Raw genomic sequence first — 4,700 nt, forward strand, 5'->3', positions numbered from 1 at the left:
ATGCATACATATCATATGTATGTATGTGTGTGTACGCGTGAATCCATGCCCAAATCTCCAAAACAGCGCTCCCTGGATTGCATCATTAAGTGCTCGTCAAGTCAATCAAACAGCGAACGAACACTGATACGTAAGTGAAATAGGAGAGGCCCTTCCGGCCGAAAGGAAAAAAAGGAGATACCCCTTAAATAATACCACCTCTACTTTTAATTATAACATCCTGTTTATAAAATTAGAATTTTATTTATAGTTTATAAATAAAATTTTATAATTAATATCACAAGTAGTATCTTTGCGATGAGTGTACTATTTCTAATCTCGAACGAGTCTTTAATCCGCAAATCACTGTCGCAGCAAAAACTGCGAATCCTATGGTGGTGAAGTGGGTGGCGAATGCGGCGGCTGGCGAAATCCGCACGAAATTTCAAACAATGATTTTAGGATGGTTTTAGGATTAAAGTTGATTCAAGACAGTAATAAATAACACTAGTAAAAAGCAGTAATATCGTAGTTTCAAGCTGAATTTAATTTTTTTTACTGAAATGTATTGTAAATAAAAATAATTTTTATGCGTTTAAAAAATTAATTTAAAACAATGGTTATACATATAAAATTTTTATTTCTGATGACATAACTTTTTAACAACATAATCATTATTGAATAAATTATTATTGTGAATAGCCTGCTAACAAGTCCTACTATTCACCCTCATGAAACAATACAACTGCCTACCAAGTACTTCCTCTTGTTTTTATTATAAATTTTAAATAATTAATTCATGAATAATAAACAAGTGGTTTAAATTAATTAAAAGTAATAAATAGGTTAAAAATATAATTTTGTTTTAAAATATACCCATATCATAAATGAGAAAAAAGATATAAAAAAATGTTTGGAAAAATATGATAAGAGAGTATGGTAAATGAAAGAGAATAAATAATTAAAGATAAAATTTTAAAAATACATTAAATATTTAGATAAATTTTAAATTAAAATTTATAAACGGATTATACTTTTCTTCAAATTTAAAGTTTAAAAATAAAACGGGAGGGAGTACCCTTCAAGCAAACGCTCCTCTCTCTCTCTCTCTCCCCGTAAAAATCAAATTCCCCCAATATTAACAAAGCAGTACGCTCCAGTTAACCAAACATCGGAATTAGTAATTTATCTACCACTGACAATGCCCACAAAAAAGAATCACACAGAGATTGTCCATACACGGTAACATCTTTTTGTTAATATGGGAAATCATTAGGAAAGGGGGAGGACGGTTTAGGGCCCACAGTCATGACGTAAGGAGTGATGTGGGGCACCAGTGTCACTGGGAAAACGAGTAACTAAGCAACCGCCACGTGGCAGGTGGCGGCGACGCAGTTCTCTGCCTTAAGAACGCTCCATTGTCAGGCACGTTCCTCTCTTTTTCTTTTTTTTTTGGGTTTGACCAAAAAGTACGTTCCTATCCACGTCGTCGTCATCATCCGCATTACATAAATAACCCGTGCGACGTCTCTCCCAATCTCAGCGTCGCCGATATATTCTTAAATTCGGACGAGTGACCGGCTATTCTCCGGTACCATAATAATCAACAAAAATGTCGAGAGAAAAAAATTTCCGTGCTATAATTTCATAGACGATGAATTTCTCTGGAAATATAATATTTTACTACATTTGAGCCTCCAATGTTGAGCTACAATTTAGACAAGTCGTAAGAAATAAAAACTCCAAACAGTTTCGCGATTTAGAACAACAGATTGAAACTCGTCGTCTCTGGATCTGTCGCAAAAATGGAGACAATCTTTTTATGTATTCACATCGTGCTCCTTTCTTCCTGATCTGTTCTACTTTTCTTCATCGTGTTTCGTACGGACACTGCTGCCTTTCTCTTACCATAAACTAAAGAGAATATCTATAATCTCGAAGGTTAAAACAGTATGGGTGGGCTCGGAGATGATAATTTCACGCCATTTCTTGCGGAGGGGTTTGTTGAGATCGAGATCCAACTCCTTCCGAGGAGTCTTTTCGTCATCGCGGACGTTGAGATCGATCACCGTGGAGGAATCGGAATCGCTCTGCACTCCACCGGAGCGACGCCCATCGAAAACGATGCCACGGAAGGCCTGACCCGCAGCCAAGCTCGCGCGTATTACCGCGTCGAGGTAAAACGCCTGATTCACCGGCGGAATCGTGCCGGGAAATACCGACGCCGGCAGAGGAAACTGCTGCTGGAAAGGGAAGCGCACGGAGCTGGTGACGGATCCCCCGGCTTGGGAGGACAAGTTGAGGTCCAGCGGTGAGGAATCCATCTCGCGATCCGGCTCACGGTCACGGCTGGAAGACTCGACCGTGCTGCTCTGAGCCGGACTAGTCTGTTGGCTAGCATGCTCGGAGAGGAAAGGGAAGTTGGTCTTAGCCTTGGCTCCACGGAATTCCCGTGCGGCGGCGTCGTAGGCCCGGGCAGCCTCTTCCGCGGTATCAAAGGTGCCAAGCCAAACACGGCTCTTTTTGCTGGGATCTCTAATTTCAGCGGCGTATCTTCCCCAGGGCCTCTTCCTAACACCCCTAAAATGCACCTCCTTGAGGCCGCCGTGAGCGTTGGATTTAACCGCGGCGGGCTTCTCCCTGGGCGCCATGAGTGAAGGCGACGTGAAGCACTCAACAGAGATTTGTCGGATTCAGGTATGGGTGAGCGGCAAGAGAGGAGTGGGGAGGAAGCAATGAAGCAGGTGTGGGCTTTATAGATGGAGAAGAAGGGTAAAATGGGCAATGCGGGGTAGAGGGGGGAGAGAAAGGTTAGAGTCAGAGAGGGATTTGACTGGGGGCGTAGGGGATGATAGGGTGGCTGTGCTAGAGTGCGTGGGGGCAATTTACTATGGCAGTCTCCGAATTACGTGGCACGGGGGTTGGCTAGAGAGCAGACAAACAAAACGGTGTGTGTGTGAGATCCAACGGCTCCCACCGGGCCTTTAGCGATTTTTAAAAGAGAGAGAAAGAGGAGGCGGCAGAGGAAGCGCTCGCGCTCTGTGGGGGGCGGAAAAAAGACAAAAGAAGGGGAGAGGACACGCGTCAGGGGGAAGCAGGAAGGAGGTCGCGGCATAGGAATTCGGTGGTTTTGCGTTCTCCGTCTGACACGTGAAAAACCATGATGTTTGTTTTACTCGGTCTCCTCGTTTCTCTGTCTCTATTTTATGCCTGCGCCCTTTACTTGACTTTCATTATTGGATTCAGTTAACTATTCCATTTGCCTACGCGCCCACGCCTCCTTCCCCCTCACCTTCATCCTATCATCATGCCTACAGTTTGCGCCCCCCAAAGAAAAAGAAATATTAAAAATAATAAACAAAGTTCCTGTGGGGCGAGGGTCGCTCCTTCGCTCCATCTCGCCGACTTCGGCTGCGCCTCATTTGGATCTAGATATCTTTCCTTTTAAAAATCATATTCACATATATTTCCTCCGTTCCTCCGTATAACATACAGAGATTTAAAAATTAGTTAAATATTTTTAAAAAATGATTAAAGGTTTATATATTTCTTATAGGTATCTTACAAATAGTATGATGTGATATAAAAAAAGGAGTATGTAATGAAGAATTTGTGAATTCCACGCCCAGAATGGAAGTAATGATCCAATGCTGTGAAACTTTCCATTTCCAGTGGACTGTAAATCCAACCCAGACGCTGTGATGCGTCCTCCTTTTAATGTTTGTCCCGTTGTTCCCCTGCAGTCACTCCAATGCGAAGTTATGCATTTGAAATGTATGAAGATTTTTTCTGGTTGAAAGAGTTTGAACACATTGAAAATCTGTTATCAAAACGGCGGGCTGTGAATTCCACAACCGGATGAATTAGTCTTTTATCCTTCGAGTGAGGGACACTCTTACAGAATAAAATCAACAATAAAAAAAATAACATTTCACTGTACACTTGGCGTCCATTTATACATATTAATTCATAAATATGTGGTTGATATAAACTCCATAAAGAATTCATGTAAGTCACATATGTTTATTGTTCTTACTATAGAGACGAAGACAACAAGCAATTTGTGTCTTCAAATTGAAAATTTTTTAAAGTGACAAAGAAACCAGGTATAATTTACTCGAAATTTAATAAATATTACTTCTCCGATCCTAAACATGTAAGGGTCTTATAATTAGGACCGGAGGAGTAATACAGATCACAGCATATCAAATCGATTATTCACTTCTACTGTTGAGCAAAATTTTCTCTTTCATAATTTTGTTTTTATAATATCGTTCTTTTTTTTCCTTAATTGCAATTAATGTTTTTTACTTCCACCGAAACATTTCTATACTGTATTTGAGCAGCACAAATGAATCAAATGATGCGATAGTGACCAGAAAATATAAATTGAAAATGGAAACACGTCAGTCACGTAAACGATTCGCCTGTATAAAGGCATGATTGATGAAAACAAATATGCAAGAGGATCGAATACCGCTAAAATAAATGATAAAAATGAAGGATTGTACTATGCGCGCGTATTATTTATACCACTGTAAAATATCAAAACATTAATTAGTCATCAGTTTTGAGTTGTGTGAGAATTTATTGGATATAACTCTCCCAAAACAAATTTTCCCCATTCACAGGAGTTATAATTCATTTTATTTAAAGAGATAGCCATCCAGAATAGATGTCATGCTAAGAATCGGAAGTGCGGTGTGTGTGTGTTTGTGTGT

The 4,700-nt window shown here is 40.1% G+C and overlaps 1 pseudogene; it reads right to left on the bottom strand.

Annotated features, from left to right (window-relative positions):
* Positions 1–1,868: 1,868 nt before the first annotated feature.
* On the bottom strand, positions 1,869–2,721 carry LOC114734122 (ethylene-responsive transcription factor 4-like; annotated as a pseudogene).
* Between the last annotated feature and the right edge of the window lie 1,979 nt (positions 2,722–4,700).

Source organism: Neltuma alba, unplaced genomic scaffold (genome assembly GCF_004799145.2).
Source record: "Neltuma alba isolate B1F8T4 unplaced genomic scaffold, ASM479914v2 tig00013076_pilon, whole genome shotgun sequence".
NCBI lineage: Eukaryota > Viridiplantae > Streptophyta > Magnoliopsida > Fabales > Fabaceae > Neltuma > Neltuma alba.